Source organism: Mustela nivalis, assembly GCF_964662115.1.
Source record: "Mustela nivalis genome assembly, chromosome: 3".
Classification (NCBI taxonomy): domain Eukaryota; kingdom Metazoa; phylum Chordata; class Mammalia; order Carnivora; family Mustelidae; genus Mustela; species Mustela nivalis.
This window is the reverse complement of record NC_139022.1, coordinates 115,423,180-115,449,594: the sequence shown is the minus strand read 5'-3', so window position 1 is coordinate 115,449,594 and position 26,415 is coordinate 115,423,180. Positions and strand designations below refer to the sequence as shown.

Here is a 26,415-nt window from a genome sequence, read left to right as displayed (position 1 = left end):
TACAGTAAAGGAGTGATTCTATCTCCCAAGGTTCATTTCTCTTACCCATTTGCCAGAAGTTGCATATAAAGTCAAGAAGTGACACAGAGCCTGGAGGGCTACCTTCTGGTCATACCTTCTTTCCTTGAGGGCTTGCACGTGGGAAGCTAGATTTTACTGGCAAGCTGGTGAGACCGTGGATCCAAGCAGGGTCGGTCGGTGTTTAGAGCTTCATGGTCCATGCCTTCCAGAACCCAGCACCTCTGTCATTTTGTTCAGTACTGTGTCCCATCTCAGGAAGCTGGGCAATTCCCCAACCCCATCATACCCGAATATTAAAATGGTAAAAATAACTTTTCCTGTATCTCAAACTAGGCAGGTTGCAAGATGTCCTCCTCACTGCTTGGATGGCTAGCTCTAGCATTTGCTTCTAAAATTTTTCTTTTTCTAAGCCTTTCAACCAGTCAACTGCCCCTGGAGACTGAAACATTTTTCTTTTAGATATGTTAATATATTTAAGCAGCTCTCTGTCTGGTCACAGAGGCCTGGGAGCTATTTGGTCTCTTTAAGGGTATTTTCTATTTCTCCACTCTGATGTGTTGATTTCATAGCTTAACCTCAGTGGACACTCAAGCTTCCCTTACTTCCTAGTTCCAGGAGATGCCTCTGGTCAATCTTCTCTGCCCTCAATAGCCGGTACCAGTGAGGCACCCTTGTGGATAGGAAAGGAAGAGAGAACACAGGATTCTCTTTTTTTCAGTTAGGTTTTGCTGTTGGGCACCTAGTGTCGTCACCATTGTTAACTGTCATCAGTTACCAGAAGGAATAGAAACACAGGAATCAGTACTAATTTTAGTTTAATTTTTGGTAGTAAGTTTTCCTAGAAGGCAAAAAAGGGCGATTTCATGCGACTACATACTTGCATTTGGAAAAAAGTTTCCTTCGGGTAGCTGGAGTAACTCCTTCCGGAGAGCAAGCTCCATCCTCCCATTTCCTCCCACCCTTCCTTCCTCCCGCCAACAATGAAGCCCACCTCCTAGACTCAGACTGTACAGAAGCTACTGGTTGGCAGAGTACACTGAGTGTGTTCAGAAGATAGATTATGTCATCAGGCAGGAAGAATCGAAACAGAAAATATAGGGTATGGCGTTGGAATCTGGGTGGGGGAAAAACGGTTGGAAAAATTTCCAAAAGGCAAATATCATTAGACGTACGATGTCCATGATTTCTTGGTGAGGTTTTCACCTGTTCCTAAAAATAAACTTTTTACGTTTATTCAACTTCCAGGGTTACTCTTCTAGCCTAATCTTGTATTTAATTACTCTTGATTTAGAGAAATTAAAATGTTAATGAAGAAATGCCCAGAGGAATGAAATGGATTTAGTATGTGTGTGTCTGTTTGTACATTGTATGTGTATGTAGGTTTGTGGTGTGTGTAAAATGTATGTGTGGATATGATTTTTTGTTATCTGTTAACTTTTTAAATTTGAGTCTAGTTGACACATGGTGTTATGTTAGTTTCAGGTGTGATTCACATAGTGATTCAGCTTCTCTATACGTTATGCTCTGCTTACCACAAACTTAGCCACCATCTGTCGCCATAGAATGCAATACCAGTATCACTGACTACATCTCCTATGCTGTGCCTTCTATTCCTGTGACTGATTCCCTCCGAAACTGGCTGCCTCTACGTCCCTTTTCCCTTCACCCGTTTGCCTGTCCTTCTACCCACTTGCCTCTAGCAACCATCAGTTTGTTCTCTGTATTTACAGGTCTGATTTTACTTTTTTGTTGTTCATTCATTCATTCTGTTTTTTAGATACATTACACAAGTGAAATCACATGGTATTTATCCTTCTCTTTCTGACTGACTTCACTGAGCACAATACTCTGTAGGTCCATCCATGTTGTCATAAATGGTAAAGTCTCATCCTTTTCTTTGGCCATATGATATTCCATGTGTGTGCGCTTGTGTGTGTGTAAGTGCATCCCATCTTCTTTATCCCCTCTTTTTTTTTAAAGATTGGCCACCTGCATGTCTTCTTTGGAGAAATGTCTATTCAGATCCTCTGCCCACTTTTTAATTTGATTTTTTTTTTTTTTTGCTATTCAGTTTTATGAGTCTTTATATACCCCCTTATCAGATTTATGATTTGTAATTTTTTTTATTAGTAGGTTGCTTTTCATTTTCTTGATGATTTCCTTTGTGGTGCAAAGTCTTCTTAATTTGATGGAGTCCTACTTGTTTATTTTAATTTTTGTTGCCTTTGTTTTTGGCATCATATCCATAAACCTAACACCACGATTGATGTTAAGAAGCTTACTGCCTGTATTTTCTTCTAGAAGTTTTATGCTTTTGGTACCATGTTGAAGTCTTTAATCCATTTTGAGTTTGTTTTTGTGTGTAGTGAAAGACAATTGTCTGGTTTCATTCTTTACATGTGACTGTCCAGTGTTCTCAGCACCATTTATTAAAGAGACTGTCTTTTCCTCATTATACATTTGTGGCTCCTTTGTCGTAAATTAATTGACCATATATGCATGGATTTATTTCTGGGCTCACTTCTGTTCCATTGATCTCATGTGTCTATTTTTATGCCAATACCATACTGATTTGATTACTCTAGTTCCAAATCAGGAAGCATAATGCCTCCAACTTTGTTCTCATTTCTCAAGATTGCTTTGGCTGTTTGGGGTCTTTTGTGGTTTCACACAAATTTCAGGATTGTTTGTTCTGTTTCCATGAAAAATATCATTGGAATTTTGATAGGGATTGTGTTGAATCTGTAGGTGGCATTGGGTGCTTTGGGCTTTTTAATAATATTAATTTTTCTTTTTTTTTTTTTAAAGATTTTATTTATTTATTTGACAGAGAGAGATCACAAGTAGGCAGAGAAGCAAGCAGAGAGAGAGAAAGAGAGAGAGAGGAGGAAGCAGGCTCCCTGCTGAGCAGAGAGCCTGATGCGGGACTGATCCCAGGACCCTGAGATCATGACCTGAGCCGAAGGCAGCGGCTTAACCCACTGAGCCACCCAGGCGCCCCAATATTAACTTTTCTAATCCATAGCATGAGATATCTGGTATATTGAAGTTATGAACATAAAAACCTGGTGTTTCTCATACCAAATTCAGCTTATAGATGTTCTATTCATCAGTCTAACAAACTCTTACAAACACAGTGAAGGGCTTCTAACTAATGTTTTACAAATTTAAACATGATCAAGTTTTAAAAATGGAATTTATGCTTTTAAAATGGAATAAACATTATAGGGTTTGATTGTTTCACACATTTCTTTATTGAATTTAAAATATTCACAAGGCTGAAATATCGTTACCCCCTAAGAAAATAATTATGCCATCTCATGTTTTTGTTTTCCTGTTAGAAAAAAAAAAAAAATTGGTGTATCTTCTCAGTTTGTTGAAGTTTTTGATTAATTAATTTGTTTTCTTCAATTGTAGTAAAAAATGCATAGCATGAAATTTCCCATCTTCCTAATTTTTAGGTGTATTATTCAGTGGTATTAAGTGTATTTGCTTTGTTATGCAACAGATCTCTAGAACTTTTTCATCTTTTAACACTGAAACTCTATACTTATTAAATCTGAATTCCCCCTTTTCCCTTATCCAGCTCTTGGCCATTCACCTTTTAACTTCTTTCTGTTGCTGGGGTTTTGCTACTTTAGAGACTTTATGTGAGTGGAATCATATAGTCTTTGTCCTTTTATGACAGACTTATTTCACTGAGTATCTGTCCTCGAGCTTCATCCATGTTGTACCCTTTGCTAGAAATTCTTTTCCTAAGCCTACATAATATCCCTTTGTATTTTCTGAAGTTTTTAAAAGCAGGCAATATTGTCCTTGATTACTACCTTGGTAGAAGATACTGAGCCCATTGTCTATTCTAGATGTATTCCATATTCCTGAAATTTGAGACTTATCTAGTCCTCGTCCTATTTTTCAGGTTAGGTTAGAACCATCAACCCAGTTGGTGTCCCTGTTTGATCGAATTTGACATATCACTTAGTCATTAAAATATATAAATGTATTTGTGGCCTAACTTTACTATGGTAATTGCTACAATTATGATTTATTGATTTTCATGTAATTCTTACATTTTATGACACCTATCTCTTGTAAATATTAAAATGATATCTGATGGCCTCTTGCAAATCCTGTGGCTAGGTTTGAATGTGAAATCATAACCTCTCAGGTCATCTTGTTCATGCTCTTCCATCTTGCCTTGATGCTGGTCCCATATACAGTCTGAAGTTTATAAGAGTGGCAGTTGTGTGGCTGTTCTTCCAGGGTATTAGTTTCCTCTATAAATAGATCAGTAGTCCCCAGATGCTTTGCATTTTCCATCTTCTCAAACACCCCACCCCTATGTATATATATTCCATGCAGTTCCCTAATTTAGAATTTTGGTCTTGTTCCTAAAGTGAAAAGATGAGTAACACAAATTGACCTAAATGTAGTGGTCAGTTGACCAAGACTATGTATGAACATCTATTTCTCCCTCATTGTTTTGCCTCCCTCCTTGATCCTTCCCCCCTTCCTTCCTATCTACATACCAGTTCACCCATCCAATTATTAGAAACTGAAATAAGTTAGTGGATGCATGAGCATCATTTTGTATCTCACTTTGTACATGCGAGTGATTCATAAGATAAATTAGATGGGATTCTGGGACAAAGGGCATGCATGTTGTATCACTAAGGATCAGGTTCAGCTATGAGATGGCAGTTTGTTTCTTTCTCACATTGGAGCCTCGAGTTGGGTAACCCAGTAGGGTCTCCAAGCAATGTTTACTTCTTTGCTCCACTGTCTCTAGGGTACAGGCTTCATCTTCATATACCATTGTGGATCTCCACATGTCTATCCTGGTCCCAAAGCAATGGATGGAAGAGATGGGAGAAGGGGCAAATGGCAATGCCAGCTGTCTGTTTTTTGTTTTTTTGGTGTTTTTTTTTTTTTTAAGGATTTTATTTATTTATTTATTTATTTGAGAGAAAGCATGACCAGAGGGAGGGGGCAGAGGAAAAGGGAGAAGCAGACTCCCTGATGAGCAGGGAGCCCAGGACCCTGGGATCATGACCTTAGCTGAAGGCAGATGCTTAAGTGACGAGCCGCCCAATGCTTCCAGCTGTCTTTTTTAAAGAAGGTTCTTTTAAATAAAAGTGAGCACATTCCATTGCCACTTTGTCACAGTACGCCCTAACCTGCAAGAGCATTTTAATTCTGAATGGTCAAGGGCCCACTAAAAATATATTTTTATTGGAAGGAAATAATGGATATGAGGTTAAAGGAGCCATCTTAACGCCATTTTAAGATTTTTAAAAAAAGATTTTAAATTTATTTTCAGTGTAACAGTATTCATTGTTTTCGCACCACACCCAGTGCTCCATGCAATCCATGCCCTCTCCAATACCCACCACCTGGTTCCCCCAACCACCTACTCCCCGCCGCTTCAAAACCCTCAGATTGCTGTCCAAATAGGTTGCAACAACTTGCTTGTCCACTAAAAGTATATGAAGATGCCTCTTCTCCACATCCTCACCAACACTAGGTAATACTATTGCTTTCGGCTTGTTGGGGGAAAATGGTATCTGCCTTCCTATGCATTCCCATAAGTACCAGTGAAGGTATTCTCTCCAGAAACGTACATTTATTAGCAATTTATAATTTGGTTCCAAGGATGAGGATAGTCTAGGGGCTACAGTGAGACTGCTTTGTTCATCCTTTCCCTTCTCACCCCAGAGTTCCCCAGGTCCCCCTTTTCCCAAAACCTTAACTGTTGGCAGCTCCAGGGATGCTGTGGAGCCAGGGCGGCCTCTTACCTTCTCCCCGCAGCTCCCTCCATGAGCACTGAGGAAAGAGGAATAGTCTGTGGTCCTCTGGCAGGAAGGGCAGCTTGGAGCAGCACAAGCCTAAATGCAGCGGTGTGCTGGTCCATGGAAAGGAGCTGAGATCCAGACTCATGATGTTTATGCTGCCGCATTTGTGGAATAAATGAGCGTTTGAGGCAGCTCTAAGGGTCTTACCATTATTTACAACATTGGAATCTCAGGATGATGTGTTTGGAATACATACAACTGATTTTCAAACACATACTTGAAACCGACTTCTTAGCAAGTAGGAATCTCCTGTATCTATAGGAGATACAGATATATAGATATAGATATATAGATTAGATTGGGTTCATGGTACTAGGAAAATCTCACAGGAAAAGTAGCCGCAGAGTGGGAAGTTGATGCCTCTCCCTCTGTGGGAAGGATTGGTCAATTCCAGGACAAGGCTGGCCATATGTTCTCACTCCCATGTCCTAGGTTTCACCTTGACTGATGACAGGGACTACAGATAGGGACTGAGCTGAGCTGCTTGGGGCAGCACAAGAATGGACAAGGGACATGGCCAGGGTTCCCTTCTCTAGGCCGGCTCCCATCCTTTTGCCTCAGATGCCCAGTGTCCTTCCTGCTGAATGCTCCTGTAAAAGAAGGAGCTATCTTGAGACCTATCTCCTTTGTGGGGGACTTAACTCTGCCTCTCTGTTTTTGTTAGATGGGGAAGGTCAAGTGGTAAGTTCAAATTAAAGCTGTAATGGGGGAATTGCAGGCAGTGTGGCTTGTGAGGAAGACCTAGGAAGAGGTTTGGGGACTGAGTCACCCACTCTATTGCCTTGTAGGCCAACCCTGATGGCGGAAGATCAGCTCCCATGGATGTGCCCTGCATGTCTTTGGCAATCATTAAGAGAACTCTGGAACTGTAAACAAGAAGCCTTAACTCCCACTCCCACACACTGAACAGTATATGATTTCCTGTTCTTAGTAGAGACCAGTGTGACAATTGATTACCGTAGCAGTGAATGAATATTCACAGCTGATTTTTAACTTGGCCAATTTTATGAAAAACAGAACTGGTTGTAGGGAAATAAGGAGCTAGTACTGGGGTGCTGTTTATATAAAAAAATAATTACTGCAAATGTACTTTATTCTTGTTTGAATGCCCTGCTTTAGTAAACAATGGGTTTTATGCCAAATTTGGGGTTAAGGGCTTAAAGACATCTGTAGCTCACTCATGCAGGACTATTTTTCTTCCAGGAAGCAGATAGACCCCATAGGTGGCACTTAACACAACCCATACATTTTCCCTCTTTCCTTTCCTTTTCTTTCTTTCTTTCTTTCTTTCTTTCTTTCTTTCTTTCTTTCTTTCTTTCTTCTTTCTTTATTTCTACTAGAATATTATGTTATGCTAAACTGGAATCAACAAAAACCTTCTCTTTTGGGAGAGGGCACCATCTCTTAGAAGCAGTGACCTGGAACACCGTACCTAGAAGGATTCTGAGGGGGAGTACCTGAGTGGCACAGTTGGGGAAATATCCAACACTTCGGTTTTGCTCAGGTTGTGATCTCAGGGTTGTGAGATCAAACCCCACGTGGGCTCCACGCTGAGCAAGGAGTCCGCTTGAGATTCTCTCTCCCTCTGTCCCTCCCCCAACCTTTCTCTAAAATAAACAAATAAATCCTAAAAACAAAACAAAACAAAAACAGAAGGATTCTGAGGCCACGTAAGTGCTAAGAGAGAACAGAGTGACTCATCAGTGATGTCTGTCATTGTCATTGGGTGGCCTGAGTGCCTTATACTTGCCATAGCTGTAGTAGACCCTAGTAGCATTCTGTAACATTTTGGACTTCTGGAGTCATGGGGATATCATTTATGGTTCCTGAATCATGCAGTTGGCCATAGCTTCCTATTATACCCACCTTCCCCCTTGAACCATGAAGTCATATACCATTGTTTCTGCTATTGTCCCCAGGAATAGAGCGAGCTCTCTCTTCATGCACTGGAATATCTGCCAGACTTACTCAGGATTATATTGTCAGCAATTTACGGAAGTGAAAAAGAGACCCAACAGCCACGTTTTGCCCGGTGTCAGCCGTAGGAGGGTCTGAGAGGAGGGAGAGTGCAGGCTTGGGCAAATTGTCCTAATGGGCAAGGCTTTTGGGAAGAGCTGCCGTGTGGATCCTTATTTCCTTCACCTGGAGTTTGTAGAAGAACACAGGAAACTCCTCAGTCTCAGGCTTCATGTCATTTCGTTTTTTTTTTTTTTTTCTTAAGATTTTATTTATTTATTTGACAGACAGAGATCACAAGTAGGCAGAGGCAGACAGAGAGAGAGGAGGAAGCAGGCTCCCTGCTGAGCAGAGAGCCCGATGTGGGATTCGATCCCAGGACCCTGAGATCACGACCCGAGCCGAAGCCAGGGGCTTAACCCACTGAGCCACCCAGGCGCCCCTGTCATTTCGGTCTTTTGCTGCTGCAAAGTTTTGGGCTCAGATTTTTCAAGATGAGAAGAACTAGAGTACAGGGCAAGATGCCTTGTTCAGGCTGTGAAGTTTTTGCTTTTGACAGAGGGCCGTTGATTGACGAGCTTGGTGTCTCTCTAGGGAATTTAGAGGGGCAGAGTGAGACCTTAAGGAGAGAGGAACAGCTCCCTGATGCTGAAGGCTATTTGAGCCTTGTGCTATGGATTTGCTTGACTCTCACAGCCTCGATTAATAATAAAGTTGTGATCTTGTGAAATATTTCCAAACAACTGTGGCTGGTAGACCCTTAAGCAGACCCTTTTGAGTCCACATAAAAGCGAGACAATCCTGTTAGGCTAGCCAAAGGGATCTTGAACTGACAGTAGTCAGATGGTGTGTTTCTAAATATACCTACTCATGATGCCCTTTCTGCCACTGGCAGGGGATTTTTTCATGTTTCCATAGGGACCCTGTATTCTGTTGCTATGGAGCCCAACTTGGTGCAGAGGAACCTATCACTAAATACTGGGAAAGGTCCTTTGTCCACATTCTTCACCAGTAGAAATTCCAATTTTCCCACACATCTATTGGAACCTAAACTTCAGGTTTCCACTTTTGGTTTTTGGTCTCAGCTAGTAGTAAAGATAACAAACCTGATAAACAATGCAGAGAAATCTTTATTGGTTTACTGATGGTCAGTGTTTGCTCACTAGTTAGGATTTTATAAAGAGGAACTGTGGATTTAATAATAATAGTAATAGTAATAATAAACCATGAATTCAGGATAACCTTTGCCAAACAGAGGGAAATCATGTCTGCTGCCTTTTTTTTTTTTTTTTTTTTTTTTTACTTGAGAAAGCCTGACATTAGAGTCCCATGGAGGCAGGGCCAAAGGGAAGCAATGAAAAATCATTGCCTTATCTCTAGAAAATTAGTTCCTGCAATTTTAGCTTTCGCAGGACAGGTGGAATTCTCACAGGTCTAACAATTTACGTGGTCTCCTTACAGGGATAGATAATAGTTAATAGAAAATCTCAGAACAGAGAAGCATTTTTTATTGTACTGTGGCTCAGAACTTTTTATAGCAAAGTCATTTTAAAATAATGGAAAAAACACATTTAAATCAATTGTTGATTTAAATGACCAACCACAAAACATTGACCTGGCCAGATAATGACAGAACTTGCATTTTTGTCTTCTGGCATGGTGACTGTCAGCACTTTCACAAATAAACCAGTAGTAAACCTGGTACATCCCTGTGGGCCACACACAGAGTTGCTAAAGGGATGGGGGGGAGTCACGTAATAATATAAGCAGGATTGCATGGACACTATTCTTCCCGTAAGCTGCAGCAATATCCCAAGTTCCAGAGGTGGTTTTTGTCTTGATGAATAATTCTGAAAGGGTTGGAGGAAATCAGCTATAGCTCCAAGAGAACCACCCCAGAGAGAAACAGCCTTCTTAAATAGACCACAGAGGACAGCATGATTTGAAGATGGGTTTCCCTGACCTCTTGGGCACATTAGAGGGGCAAAGTCTGTAGGAGCAAGTCTAAAAACACGGCCACCAAACGGATGTTTAAGCTCAGAAGCAACTAGATTGATCTATTGTACTTAACATATAATTGGGCGACAACAAAAGAACTCTGCCGCCTCATGTGAAGTTGATCTGTTGATCAAAGGAGGAGAGTAGGTTTCCAGAAACTTGGACCCTGGGTGTTATCTGTAGTTATATGCCCCTAGTGTGAGCTACTAAATTCCCATCCCATAGTATTCACTGTTGCATTATCCAGTAAGTTTGGGAAATGCCTTGTATTTGGTCCCCTTTCTCAAAGATTTATGGCAGTCTTATAAAGGCTCTGGAAATGCTTGGAGTAAAAAGACATGTTTCAAGTTTATTTGCCCATGAAATTCCACCCCCACTCCCACTTTTCTTCCCCAAGATCCTGATAAAACTGATAGTTCTCAGACTCTACTTATTTGGGAAACAATGCTATAAGGAATTGGTGTTCTTTGGATAACCTTAGACTGGTAATTATAAATATTTAACTTATCAGGGACTCGTTGGATCTTTAATTTCTTGGGTTTTCTTCCTAGCTCCCTGAAACTGACATACGACAGGCAAGTTTAAGGTGTACAACATTATAATTTGACACACTTGCATGTACTGCAAGATGATTATAATAGGGTTAGTTAACACCTCCATCATCTTATAGAATTACTGTTTCTTGTTTGTGATGGGAGGATTTTTTAAAAAGATTTATTTATTTGCAAGACATGAGAGAGTGCATGGGGGAAAAGAGAAAACATCCCCAGCGGACTCTGCACTAAGCATGGAGACTGATGTGGGGCTTGGTCTCACTATCCTGAGATCATAGCTTGAGCACATGGTGAGAACATTTAAGACCTACTTTTCTTAGCAAGTTTCTTTATATAATACAGTATTATTAACCTTAGTTGTCATGCTGTACCTTAGAGCCCCAGAACTTGTTACTGCAAATTTGTACCCTTTGGATTGTTTGGGTTTTGCTATTGCGTTGTATGAGTTTTTATATATTTCGGATATTGACCCCTTATCAGACACAAGATTTGCAAATACTATCTTTCATATTGTAGGTTGACTTTTCATTTGGCTGATCGTTTCTTTTGCTGTGCAGAAGCATTTTACTTTGATGTAATCCCACTTACTTATTTTTGCTTTCATTGCTTTTGCTTTTGGCGTCCTGTCAAAAAAAAAAAAAAAAAATCACAGCACTCTTTCCCTATGCTTTCTTCTAGGAGTTTTATGGTTTCAGATTTTATATCTAAGTCTTTAATCCATTTTTGAATTAATTTTTGTAAGTAGCATAAGATAGGGGTCCAGTGTCAATCTTCTGCATGTAATTTTCAGGTTTTCTTAGCACCATTTATTTAAGACACTCTCCTTCCCCCACCCCCCTGAGTATTCTTGGCTCTCTCATCAAATATTAATTGACCATCTATGCCTTATGGGCTCTCGAATCTGTGCCAATGGTCTGTGTCCCAGTACCATACCGCTTTGGTTATGATAACTATGTAATATAGGTTGAAATCAGCAAGAATTATGCCTCCAGATTTGTGTTTATTTCTTAAGACTGTGTTGGCTCTTTAGGGGTGGTTGGTGGTTGTAGAAGAATTTTGGGATTGTTGTTCCTATTTCTGTGAAAAATGCTATTAGAATTCCAAAGCTATTGGTAAGCTATAGAGAGAACATTGAATAGGCTTTGGGTACTATGGGCATTTTAACAATATTAATCCTTCCAATCCAGGAACACGACATCTTTCCACATATTTGTGTCTTCTAAAATTATTTTCATCAAAATTGCATAGTTTTCAGTGTACAAAAGTTTCAGCTCCTTGCTTAAATTTATTCTTAAGTACTTTATTGTTTTTGATGCTATTGTGAATGGAACTGTTTTCTTTCTTTCTTTTTCAGATATTTTGTCATTACCATACAGAATTGAAGCTGATTCCTCTGTGGTCAGTTTTTTGTGTCCTATAACTTTACTCAATTTGTTGATTAGTTCTGTTTTTGGTGAAGCCTTCAGGATTTTTCTTTATATAAGATTATATTATCTACAAACAGAGACAGTTTTGCTTCTTCCTTTCCAATATTGATGCCTTTTTTCCCCTCTTCCTTACCTGACTGCTCTAGATGGGACTTCTAGGACTAAGTTGAATAGAAGTGGTGAGAGTGGGTGCCCTTGTCTCGTTCAAGATCTTAGAGGAAAAGCTTTCACTTTTTACCATGGTGTTAGCCATGGGCTTGTCATATATGGCCTTTCTTAAGTTGACCTGCATTCCTTATATACCCAATTGGTTGAGAGTTTATATCCTGAAAGCCTGCTTTATTTTGGCAAATGCTCTTTCTTCACCTATTGAGATGATCATTCAACTTACCTTTCATTAGATTAATGTGGTATATCACATTTTTTAAAGGTTATTTATTTATTTGACAGAGAGAGAGAGAGAGTGATCACAAGTAGGCAGAGAGGCAGGCAGAGAGAGAGGGGGAAGGAGGCTCCCCACTTAGCCGAGATCCCGATGTGGGGCTCAATCCCAGGACCCCGAGATCATGACCTGAGCTGAAGGCAGAAGCTTAACCCACTGAGCCACCCAGGTGCCCCTATCACATTTTTTTTTTTTAATGTTGAACCATCTTTGCATCCCAAGGATAAATCCCTTTTGCATAGTGTATGTGATCTTTGTCATGTGCTCTTAAATTTGCCTTGCTAATATTTTGCTGAGAATTTTTACTTCTATATTCACCAAGGGTATTATTTGATAATTTAGTTTTCTTGCAATGTCCTTAACTGGTTTTGATATCAGGATAACACTGCTTTTGTAAAATGAGTTTGGGAGTGTTTTCTTCTAATTTGGAGAAGAGTTTGAGAAAACTGGCATGAATTTTGTAAATGTCTGGTAAATTCACCAGGGCAACCTTTTGGTCCTGGGCTTTTCTTTGTTGGAAAGTTTTGTATCTCCTTACTCTGATCAGTTTGTTAAGATTCACTTCATGAGAGGCGCCTGGGTGGCTCAGTGGGTTAAAGCCTCTGCCTTCGGCTCAGGTCATGATCCCAGGGACCAGGGATTGAGTCCCACATCAGGTTCTCTGCTCAGTGGGGAGCCTGTTTCCCCCTCTCTCTGCCTGCCTCTCTAACTACTTGTGACCTCTATCTGTCAAATAAATGAATAAAATCTTAAAAAAAAAAAAGATTCACTTCATGATTCACTTTTGGTAGGTTTTATGTTTCTAGGAGTTTATCCATTCCTTCTCAGTTCTCCAGTTGGTTGATTTATAGTTGTTCATAGTAGCATGTTGTAATCTTTTTTATTTCAGTGTTACCAATTGAAGCATTCTCCTCTTTCATTTCTAATTTTATTTGAGTCCTCTCTCTTTTTTCCACAGGTAGTCTATCTAAAGATTTGTCAATTCTGATAATCTTTTTTAAAAAAACCAGCCCTTAGCTTCGTTAGTCTTTTTTACTGGGTTTCAGTCTCTATTTCTTTTATTTCTGCTCTTTATCACTTCCTTCCTTAACTTTGGGCTTAGTTCGTTCCTTTTTGTTTTTGTTTTTTTCTAGTTCCTTAGTTCTTTGATTTTTTAGAGTTAGATTGTTTTTTGAGATACTCTATTAACGTCTGTGTTTATTACTATGAACTTATCCTTTAGAACACCCTTTTGTTCTATCCCATAAGTACTGATATGTTGTGTTTCCTCTTTGGTTTGTTTCAAGACATGTAGTTTTTAAAAAAATTTTGTTGACCCATTGGTTGTTCAGAAGTATGTTGTTATATTTCCACATATTTGCGAATTTTCTACTTTTTCTCCTGTTAGTGATTTCTACTTTCAACCCACTAAAGTTGAAAAGATACTTGATATGATCCCAGTCTTCTTAAATTTGCTAAGACTAGTTTTTGTAACCCTTATCATTTGATATCCTAGAGAATGTTCCATATGCAGTTGGGAACAACACTACTCTGCTGTCTTAGGACAAATGTGTCTTATATATCTGCTTCAGGTCCATTTGGTCTAAAGTAAAGTTCAAATTCAGCATTTCCTTATTGATTTTCAGTTGAAAGTAGGATTTTGATATATCCACTGTTGAAAGTAGGATTTTGAAGTCCTTCTACTATTATTATATTATTGTTTATTTCTTCCCTTATATCTGTTGGCATATGGTTAATATATTTAAGTGTTCCTATGTTGGGTGCATATGTATTTACAATTAACTGACCTCTTTAACATTATATAGTAATCTTCTTTCCCTCTTGTTACCCCTTTTGGCTTACAGTCTCTTTTCTCAGATATAAGTATAGGTTGGTACCCCTATTTTCTTTTGGTTTCCATTTGGCTGAAATATCTTTTTTTATCCCTTCACTTTGAGCCTGTATGTATGCATAAAGCTGAAGTGAGCCTGTTCTGGGCAGCATATGGTTTGGTCTTTCTTTTTTTTTTTTTTTTTTAATAAAATCAGTAATTCTGTGCCTTTTGATTAGAGAATTTATCCATTATATTTAGAGTACTTTTCAGTAGGTAAGGACTTAATAATGCTGCCTTTTTGTGTTCTGTTTGGTAGTTGCTTTGTCCTCCTGTCCCTCTGTTTGTCCCTCTGTTGCTGCCTTCCTTTGTGAACTGATGATTTTTCCATAGTGGTATCCTTTGATTCCATTCCCTTTGGGTATCTTCTGTAGGTTTTTGCTTTGTGATTACCACGAGGCTTATATAAAATATATTATAGATATAATAATCTCTTTGTGCCCTCTTGTATTTTTCATTCCATTCATTATGTTTTTCAGAGTCAGAATTTCAACTTAGTTCTTTTCAATTATTTTTTGTTAAACTTCTCATTTGTTTGAATATTGTTTTCCTAATCTTAGTGAATTCTTCTTCTTTTGTTCATGTAGCTAGTTGAGCTTCCCTTAACAGATATTTTGAATTCTTTATCTGGTAAATTGCACAGCTCTCCATGTGTCTTTGAGGTTAGTTATGGAAGATTCCTGTGTTCATTTGGTGGCATCATGTTCCCTTGATATTTAATGTTCCTTGAAGTCTTTGTTACTGTTACCTTCACATTTGTAGTACCAGACACCTTCTCCGGTCTTTACTAACTGACTTTAGAAGACAATGTGTTCTGTCAGCCCTGCTAGGGATTCTGAGGCTTTCTCAGACTCTCTATTAATGTGTTTGCTTCTTTCTTCTTGCTCCCTCTTGTGGCAGAATTCTTAAACTTGCATGCCTTCTATTCTGGAACACACCAGGCCACGTGCTCTCTTTTGCTTTCCCAAAGCAGAGTCTCTCCTTGGCCCACAGATTTGGGCTGACTTTCAGGATATGTTCACTAGCCAGCTGCCAAAGCTCATTCTTACCACCGTTGAGAGCATACACAGAGAGCTGGACACAGAGTTTGTGTGGGGAGTAGTTTGAGGAACATGGAGTGTCCAAAGTGTTCATGGGCCAGTTAGGAGAATCCACAGGCTGGGCATTCCCAGTGGCTCATGGGTAGGCTTCTTGGTGAACTGTGAAATGCAGATGGTAGGATCCACGTTGCTTTAATGCCCTCCAAGATTCCTATCTGCTGCTCTCCCAGCCTCTTCCCTCTCCCCAGTCATGTAGGTCACAACTCTATACTCTGGATGTGACAAGAGAGAAATGGGCCTCTCTGACAAAGTTCTACACATTTGGGGGAGCTGCACACTCATTCCCACACTCTCTCTTTTTCCCTGGCATTAGAAATCACAAGCACAGAAGGGCCCTTGCGACACTGAGCTATGCTGTCCTGGGGGAGGGGTGATGAGTAAAATACAACTCTTCCTCTTATCCGCTCCATTGTGTCCACACTTGCATTTTGGTTTTTTTTTTTTTTTTTTTTTTTTTTCTTCTTCAATGATGTGCTGGAGCTTCTCTCCTGGAAACCTGGTCTCCCACAAAGGCTGTCTCATCCATGGGTGATTGTTGAAGAGAGTGTTCTTCAGGGGCTTCTGGGCCATGGCCAAGATGGACTAGAGACAGTTCATGGGCCACCACAGGGTCCACAGCTGGGACTGAGGTCTGTATGTCTACTCCCTGATGCATGGGTGGGCAAGACGCCTGGGTCCTTTGGAGTATGGCGCTGAATCCCACAGCTCGCATAAAGGTGATTTTTATGTCCCTAAGGGAGATGCTGAATTGCTTTTGAGGGAGAGTACAATCTTAATATCTGTTTTAACAACTCAAGAAAGGGAAATACTTGGTTGAGTCATGAGAGGATATAGCAGACCTTCTACCCTTCACCATGACATAAAAGATGTACTTATTTCCTGGCTTCACCATCGGAGCCAGCATTGGTGGGGCCTCTCCCCCAGGCTTTGAAGATTATTAATCCAGACATTTCATGGCCAACAATTGTTCACTGAAAATAAAGTCATCAGTGAGTATGCCTATGAAGTTGATCTTGATATTACATTCAAAATAGCTATATAAATGATAGATTTGATTCAAGGGCAAAAAACAAAAACTAAGAAAAAAGGACAGTTATGTTAAAAATGCCATCTGTTAAAGAACTTAAAAGCTGTTTATTCTGAGCACCTTTAGGACCATCACTGCTCTTTTCATAAAGCAGGTCTAGTAGTTTGTGCCAGAGGGGGCAGACCCGCAGGCTGGATGACCTGATGTATAATCATATTTGATTTGGTCCACAGAGTGTTTTACATTTTTTTTTTTATTTAACATGAAACTTGAGACTTTCCTCTTCCATGGAAAAAACAGGCAATTGGTAGCAATGGCTTGATGTTATTATGTCGCAGGAGACTAGAGCCATTGAAGAGGAGCTGCCCCTTTTATTATTTTTGTTGAGATATAATTGACATATAACATTACATTAGTTTCAGGTGTACATTTCAATATATATATGTTGCAAAATGTTCCCCACAGTAAGTCTAGTTAACATCCATCACCACACATAGGGGCCAAATATTTTTTTTCTTGTGATGAGAATGTCTTAGATTTACTCTTAGCAACCTTCAGACATACAATACAATATTATTAGTAGAGTCACTGTGCTGTCACTTATTTTATAATAGGAAGTTTGTTCCTTTTGACCTCCTGGAGCTATTCCTTTTACATGAGCAAATGCTCTCTCAATATTCTCAGGCCTTATTTGACCTGCTTATTCTCATCTTGATCCCACATGACTTCTGGGGGCATTTGAGTTCATGTTCCCTGGTTTTCATGGGACATTCTAGTAGCAAAAGTCCTGCTGCCAGTTTTCTCTTGGACCCTTCATCCTCCTCTCTTTGAAGGAGTTCTACCACTTATTTCATATATTTGGCTTAAGTCTTCGATCCTGAAATGCAAATATGTCCCTGACAAGGAGATAACCTTTGTTGTTATTATTAGTCATCAACTCTTGGCTATGAGGACTCCATTTATTGCCAGGCTAGTGGAGATAAGGCTGTAGAAAGAACATGAGGGCACCAGAGTCTAAAAGGAAGTGTCCAGGGACTGCCACCAAGGAGAAGGGAGGTGTGAGAACACTGAATGGGAAAAGCAGCTACCATAACTCTGACACCCATTGCCCTCTTAACTGCCTTGAGCTGGCCTTTATTACGAATGTGTGATTCAGATGTATTGGCTAACCGGAAGCAAAGTGTCTGGAACCAAGTGACACTGAGATGAAATAGGCAGACTAGGGGAAATGCCGTGTGGCAGTAAACATGCTGTGGGAAAGAGTATTTGTGCAAAAATTCCATGGCTCCATGGAGAGTAGTCATAGCAAGAGGAATGCCTTTCCAAAAACTGAGGAGCCTGGTATGGCACTTCTTGTAGAATCATCTCACTTTCCCCACAGACATCCACATGACAGGACCAGGAGGGAAATGATAGATCACAAATGAAGGTGCTCTCCTTCTGGTTTCTTCTCTAAACTGTACACTGATGATTTTGAAATCCTTCTCATATTGAAGTAAGTTGGAGTTTGTCTCATCAGACTGGTGGTAGGCTGAGCTGTGGCAAATTCATGCTTAGGAAAATCAGAGTTTATTCCAATGCTTATTAACTTCTTGAAAGTATGATCCATTAGGATCCTGTTACTTATGTGACTTAAATCTGATTTAGTCAAAAGAGACAATGGGAGGTCGTGGCCAAAATAGATAATGCCTGTGTATGTGTGGAATTGAGCTAAAAACTCTTTCCATTTTCAAACAAATGAATAGGATTATGTACTCCACATATGGCATTTCAGTCCCTTGTGTGGGATCCATTACAGTAGTCTATTTCAACACAAATGTTTTTTTCCTCCTCTAGAAGTTATTCACATGGTAGAGGAAAAGTTTATAGAATATTAGAATATTACATTGCGAGTTTTTAGCATAAGAAATTCCCCCAAATAATTATTTCTTGGGAGCTTCTAAGCCAACACCTTCATAAGCATTCGCAGAGCCCAGCCATCAAAGACCATAGATTTTTCCAGAAATTGCCAAGTGTGTACACTATTTTAGTGTTCCTTCAGTTTTTTTTAAAACCTGCCCGCTTGTAGAGAGGTCTTTCTCTCCTACTTTGGTAGTTCTCCTCACACTTTAGTTCTGTTTGTTGTTGTCTTTAACAGTTTTACCGAGGTAAAACTGTCAGAGAATAACTACAAGTTGAAGTGTACATGTGGTAGATATTGGCATGCATTTCATGTCTATAACTGTGAAACCACCCGTCTCAGTCCTGATAGTGAACATATGTATCACACACAAACATTTCCTCATGCACCTTTGTAGTTCCTTCCATCTACTTTGCCTGTCCCCCACTTCCTCAGGTACCCACTGATCTACTTTCTGTCACTCTTGATTAGTCTGTTTTTTCCTCGAGATTTATATAAATAGAATCATACAGTATGTTATGTTCTGTTTTATGTCTGGTCTCTCGCATTCAGCGTAATCATATCAGTGCTGATCCATATGGTCGTGCGTCTCATTAGTTCATTCCTTTTTATTGCTGAGTAGTATTCTACCATATGGACCCACCGCCATTTATTTATCCTTCCGTGTGTTTATGGACTGTTTGGGGCAATTACAAAGAGCACAAGTTCTTGATATGGATGGACATAGACCTTTTATTTCTCTTTTCTCAAGTCTGGGAGCAGAGTGGGTGCATCATTTGGTTCTTATACACAAGTGTTCGGAGATGCTTTATTTGTAATTGCCAAACACTGCAAACCATCCAAACATTCATGGAAACATTTTAAGGAAATTTCCACCTTTTCCAGAGTGGTTGTCCATTGTACTCTCTCACTAACAATGTAGGAGACTTGCAGCTCCTCCACCTCTGTGCCGTCTGTGAGCACAGCCCTGTTAATTTCAGTTGTTTGACTAGCTGTGCAGTATTATCTTGTCATTTTAGTTTGCGCTGTTCTGGTGAGTGATGATAATGTGCATCTTTTCATGATCTTATTTGCCATTAATACATCTTCTGGAATTAAGTGTTCAAATCTTTTGCCTATTTATTTATTTGTAATTGCACTGATTATTTTCTTAGTACTCCTTATGTATTCCGGATACAAGCTCTTTATCCGACAATAGTTTTTTAAAAACTTAGTTTCATTCTATGACTTATCTTACATTCTCATATTGTTTGTTGAAGAGCAAAAATTTTAATTTTGTTGGACAAATTCATGAATCTGTTCTTTTGCAGATTGTGTTTTTGGTGTTGTATCTAAGAAACCTTTGCCCAGCCATGGTCCCAAAAGTTTACTCCTCTGTTTCTTCTACAGGTTTTATACCTTTAGGTCTGTGATTCAGTTTGAGTTAATTTTTGTATATGCTGTGCAGTTTCCCACATTTATTTATTTGTCTATGGATATTCAGGCTTTCCAGTGTTGTTTCTTTTTCACTGAGGCCTTTCTACAGACTTTGTGCCTCTGTAAAAAGATAATTGTTCATACATGTGTAAATTAATTTCTGGACTCTCTTTTCCATTCCACTAATCTATTTGTCTATCTTTACACCAACATCTTTAGATCAAGTAGTATTGTATTTCTTTTCCAAAGTTGTTTTGGCCACTGTAGGCACTTTGTATTAACATATACATTTTAAATCAACTTGTCAATATTTATAAGAAAAACTGCTAGGGTTTTTACTGTGTTGAATCTATAGATCTATTTGGAAGAGAATTGATATCTTAAAAAATATTGAATCATCTGGCTTATTAACAAGGTCTACCCCTGGAGAGAATATGTATGTTCTGCTGCTGTTGTGTGGAGTAAATTCTGTAAATGTCAAATAGGTCAAATTGATTGATGATTTTGTTAAATTCTTTACTTTCAGAAGTGTTGTTAATTCTTAGTGAATATGTCTTTCACATTTTGGTGAGACTCACCTTTTTTTTGGTGCTATTGTAGGTAGATTTGAAAATTTCAATGTCCGCTTGTCTATTGCTAGCTAGTATATAGAATTAGTATATAGTATATATAGTATATAGAATTAGCATATAGTGTATATATAGTATATAGAATTAATATATAGTATATAGAATATATTTTTGTACATTTTTTATTTGTAACTTTGTTAAACTCTTATTATTTTTACTAACTTTTTTGTAGATTCCATCAGATATTCTACATACATAGACATAGTTACATAATCTATAAATAAAGGTAGTTTTACCTCTTTTGTCCCAGTCTGGATATCTTTTTTTCTTTTTTGTTGTGTTATTATATTTGCTAAAGCCTCTACTGTAATGTTGAATAGATATTGCAAGAGCTGACTTCCTTGTCTTCTTCTTAATCTTATGTGTGTGGGGGGGCACTCATTCTTTTACTATTATTTTATTGTATTAGTAGTAGGTTTTTCCTATTTGTCTTTTATCAGGTTGAGAAAGCTCCTTTTTTATTCCCAGGTCACAGAAAATTTTTTATCAGAAGTGGATATTGGCTTTTTTTTTTTTTAAAGATTTTATTTATTTATTTGACACAGAGAGAGATCACAAGTAGGCAGAGTCAGGCAGAGAGAGAGAGAGATCATGACCTGAGCTGAAGGCAGCAGCTTAACCCACTGAGCCACCCAGGTGCCCCTGGATATTGGCTTTTGCCAAATGCTTTTTCAGCTTTTTTCGAGATAATCATTTTCTGATCTCTTATTTTTATTTTTACTTTTTTAATTGAAGAACCAACTCACCTGATATATCTCCCAAAGGGCAGCTTTAGTTAGGAATCATGTTTGCCTCCAATAAATAGATACCTGAAAAATAGAGACACGTACATATTAAGGGTTTATTGTCTTGATGTAATAAGAAGTCTGAAAGTAGTTGACTCGCGGCATGCATTCACCCACACAAGGAATACAGAGCAAAGGGTTCCATGTTTCTCTGGGCCCTTCCTTCAAGGTCATGATGGTATTTGCAGATTTAGTCATTTTGTCCACATCCTGGACATCAGAATGGAGAAAAAGAAGGGGAATGACACTTACTAATTAAGTCTGTCCCCTAGATTGTCTTCCCCAACCTGGATGCTTCAATCCAGAAAGAGGCTGGGAAATGTAGTTTATTGCTGGTCACGTCATTGTCCCTAGTAAAAGTCGGATGGAAGGAAGAACAAACATTAGGTATACAATTTCGTGATGTTTGCCAAAGACACGACTAATAGGCACTCATTGCGCTTGTCTTTAAGAGCCATGGAAGCCCTATTAGGAATGGAGGGAAAAGGAATTTGAGGAAAGTATTTTTTAATTACATTTATTAAAGGCAGATTTCTGGGCTCCCCATGTTCTCTTACTTTCCATGACTCATCAGCCATCTCTGCAGGTCATTTGTGGACCACCAGTGGCTGTAGGGCAAGAGACCTGATCCCAAGCAGTGGGGTTTTGCAACTTTGGGAATGGATGGAAGGAGAAGGGAGTATGAACAGCTGTTGTTAGCCATTCTTTCCTGCAACTGTAATACAAAGGTGTCCACTTCCTCCTTTAAGATGTTCTTTAAGGAGAACCTCCTTGATCTCACTTCAGTTGCAATTAACTGCTCTTTCTTTTCTTTTGTAGTATTTTTTTTTTGACAGCTTTATTGAGATATAATTCTCATACCTTCTACTTCGTCCACTTAAAGTATACAATTTGGTGGTTCTTAGTATATTCACGGAGTTGTGCAACCATCACACAATCAATTTTAGAATATTTTCATTCCCTCGGAAAACCCCTGTAACCATTAACCACATTCACACCTAATCCCTCCCCATCCTAGACGACTAATGCACTATCTGTCCTTAGGGATTTACCTTTTGGACATTTCATGTAAATGGAATCATTGAATATGCTCTCACAGTATTTTGCTCACACCCCTGCATTCTGCTCTGGGTCCGTTGAGTTTGAGGCACTTGTATTTGACTTCCTCTGCAGAGGGAGTGTTCCTGGTCTGCTGTCTCTGTATCCAGAGTAGTGCCTACAGTGTGCCGGCAACATCAGTAAACACTAAACTGAAAGAAAGAGAATTCCCTTCCCCTTTCTAAACAAACACAGTGGAGTAGGTTGCAATGTAATGTTTAGATATAGGAAAATGAGATTATTCCTGTCTGCACCTGAACACTGTAATAGCAATTAGAGGTTTTTTGTTTTTTTTTTTTTTAAGATTTTATTTATTTATTTGATAGAGAGAGAGAGAGGTCACAAGTAGGCAAAGCAGCAGGCAGAGAGAGAGTGGGGAAGCAGACTCCCTGCTGAGCAGAGAACCCAATATGGGGTTTGATCCCAGGACCCTGAGATCATGACCTGAGCCGAAGGCAGAGGCTTGAACCCACTGAGCCACCTAGGCGCCCCAGCAATTAGAGTTTTGTAATAACTATATAGTTGGCCTCAAACAAAAGTATTGTGGATAAAGTTTATCTTAGAAGTCTACTCTCCTTGTTGTAATCTTCTTAGTTACAACTCCTAGCCCTCTAGTTCAGCTGCCCCAGTAGGGGGTCCAGCATTACCTCTACCATTCTTTCCACCCCTGCCCCCCACCTCTCTTAAGACCCATCAGAAGCTTTGGTCTCCTGTGAGTCAGATACTCGAGTTTAATCCTTCTTTTGCCTCTAACGCCAGCTATGAATGTTGGGAAAACCATTCCATATTCCTACCCTCGGTTTCTTTGTCTGAAAAAAATCTGGTGATTATGTTCAGTAAAGGCACCTTTACCTCTAAAAATGTATGTTCCTCAGGGCACCTGGGTGGCTCAGTGGGTTAAAATCTCTGCCTTCGGCTCGGGTCATGATCCCAGGGTCCTGGGATCGAACCCCACATTGGGCTCTCTGCTTAGCGGGGAGCCTGTTTCCTCCTCTCACTCTCTCTGCCTCCCTTTCTGCCTCCTTGTGATCTCTGTCAAATAAATAAAATCTTTAAAAAAATGTATGTTCCTCTATAGAAACTCAGAATAAAGAGTGAAAACAAGATTTGTGACTTATTGTATTCATTTATAATATCAGAATGAAAGGAATTTCTGAGGTAAGGTTAGCTAGAAGGTTTGTGTTTCCACCAGACAGTTATTTTTAAGAGATACTTGGATCATGGAAACATTTTTCAGATTAAATGAGCTGATGACATTATGTCCATTAGAACAACAGTAACTATTTATTATATTAGGAGATATAATTGGTTTATAAAGGAATCTTTAGTCTGCCCACTTTTTTTTTTCCATACCCTGGGTGTAAATCCAAAGTGAAATGTATGTGGCAGAAGAGAAAACCATTGAGTATAGTTCCGTGTCTCTTGGTATTAAAGCCAAGTATTTACAAGTGAAAGGAATGAGGTCCATGGCACTAGTAATGGGATTTAAATGGATTTAGGAACTAAGGCTGAAATGGGAGCCTAATTAGAGAAGATCCTGGGGTCATCATGTCAGTCCTCACCTGTCCGTCAGGCAGACAGGCTGTCCACAGCTTTCACTTCAAAGATGGGGCATGTTCTTCTCATCAGTGTTTCCTGCCTGCCAGTTCTTGAGCGAGAAGATGCCTTGGCTGCCATTCACAAGTCATGTGTCTCCAGCAGTGCATTTAGTGGGGGTGCAGAGGTTCAGCTTACATCTGGTTCCAAAAGAGGACAACCCGAAAGTCAGAATATGAAATGTGATGATTTTCTTAAAGGGAGGTGTGAAAAATAAATCATATTGCATAGGTCATTTTTGATAGCATTTTCCTGATTATAACTGCCCTTTTAAAAATAAGAAGAAAGGACCTCAATAGGGAATAAAGTGACTGTTTTTCATTGATGCAAGAGCCACACTTATGATGGATCTTTTGTTCCTATTCTTTTTTTTTTTTTTGTACCTATTCTTGAAATCTAAGTGATAAGTGATTAAACATTTGTTAAGAGGGACTGCTGTTCCTTATTTCTTTCTAGTTCACTTTGGGATTTTTTACAGGAAAAATCGATGTCTTTATCTTACTTTGATTTCTCACATGGAGTTTGTTAGTTATGGAAGCTTAGACCCTGGAGTAGGTGGCATCTGAAGCTAAATGAGGAAAGATGAGACTAGAGTAGGCATCGAGGTCCACTGATGTCCTTGGGAGAGGGTCTGTGTTTGTCCATACATATACCATAGTGAGTGTTCCTGCAATTTGGCCAATTGAGATATTTGAGGACATAGAGTTTTATGGATTATTTTCTTTTCTTTTGATGTCTCCCTTTGCTCCTGCTGGTCTAGCTGTTACTTGGTGAAGGCTATTGCTAGATATGGGAGTCCAAACTGGTGGGATAAGGAAGGACATGGAGCACACATGACCCTTGTGTGAGAGTCTAATGTTGTGGGAAGATTCTGCAGTATGGCTATAGAATTTGTATTCTTTCCCTTTGGAATCTATACCAATAATATTCCCCTTCACTTAGTTAATTACTTGACTTGAGGCTTCAATGCTCAGAGGCGATTCCATTGGCTTTAGCTTTAATTAAGAAAAAAAATCGTTAGGAGAGCAGAGTCTCCCTTCCAGTTTCTCATTAATTTACAGATGAATTTGTTTGGTGCTAACTATCTATTGACAGTTTGCTCCAGACTTTGGCTAAATGTTAGTTTGAGACTTCTATAAAAGTAATCTGGATTTTTAAATTACCATCACAAGATTTTGTTTTATTTATTTTAATTGACTGGACTTCTCGGTGTTCATTTCATAAAACACAGAATTTGTCCCCTCAGGAATCAAACATGAGAGCATTTGTATGAGGACCCAGCAATCTCAAACATTTGAAATTTGAGGAGATGGGGGACACATTTTTCTTCAACTACCATATGCAATTTCTGCACTTTCTTTTAAATGCACAGTATCAGACAAAACTTCTTTCATAGTATCAACTCTTAAAAACTTCTCGAGATATGTGGACAGAGTTTTACATAGTTTTAGTGTCTTGAATGAGGAGAAATTCGTAAATTTGGGTCTGAAGACTGATGTTTGCAATTATGTTGCAAACAGATGTCATGAGTACATTAGACAAGTGAGACAAAGCACTTTCATATTTACATATCACAGTGGACACCAATGTTCTTGGTAAGGTGGGAGTGTCCTGGGGTGCGCACGCTACCATAGAATATAGTGTGGTCCAGAATATGCCCTCTGCACCTGAGCTTTTTGTGGCATTTAGCTGACCCTTCCATGCTCCATTTATGGTAGTTTGCTGGCTTGTATGTGCATAGCTACACTTTAAGGAACATTATGGAGCTATGACCTTACAAATGAATGGCACATCTACAGTGTCAAACACACACGTGGAGATGGTAGGAGGCAGTGGATCCTGAGGCTGGCACGTATTGACTTAACCTGACAGCACGAGTCAGGCTTTACAAAGCCAGTGTGTTCATATGTTACAGGCTAAGCTTGCTTTTAATTACAACCCAATGTATGATTGTCTGAATCAAGTACTGGGGAGTTGCTAAGCATCTCCTTGGAATGCTAGTGTCCATAACCTCTACTGTGGCCTCTACTGTGGCCCAAGTTCACTTGGCCTGGCATCCCTCACCAAATGGTCTGGGGGCTAAATAATTATTCTGGTGAAGGAAGTAAGTCTTTAGTTCCTTAAGTTTATGGTCACTTTATTCCTTTGTTGTAATAATTCTGTATATTTCATTAGAGTATTCCCAGTTAATTCTCAGAGTAAAGTCTTAACACCTTAGTTTGGTTTTCAAGCTCTATATCTTTCCAAAGCTATTTCTCCCAGCATTGCACCCAAGCAGATCTTCTCATTCCAATTTGACTTCTTTCTACCCCTTCTTTGTGCTTTCTTTTCATCTAAAATGCCTTCCCTTATATCTCTTCATGTCTAATATTTTTGATAAAGACCTTAGAAGTGGTTATTGTTTTTGGTCCAGAAAATATGTAATATATAAAACACATACACAGATATGTACACACATATAAATATGTACATAAAATATATATCATGATATATATATTATATATACAATATAAACTGTATTCATACAACCCTGCCTGTATCACATAAAGGAATATTCAACATCAGGGGAAGACTTTTACCATTACATTGAGTGGAAAGGAAAATTGAAAAATATTGTGATTCTTTTTTTTCCTTGAGGAGAGAAATATATAGGGAAGATTTTCTGAAAGGATCTAGGTAAACAGAAATGTTGAGCTGATGGAACCAGAGATAGGTTTATTTTGTTTTTTGGTATTTCACATGTA

At 39.0% G+C, this 26,415-nt stretch overlaps 1 protein-coding gene across 1 annotated transcript in view; it reads left to right on the top strand.

Moving 5' to 3' along the window:
- Window positions 1-26,415, top strand: part of MEGF10 (multiple EGF like domains 10) — a 164,025-nt gene that overhangs the window by 54,106 nt on the left and 83,504 nt on the right. The window lies entirely within an intron of this gene.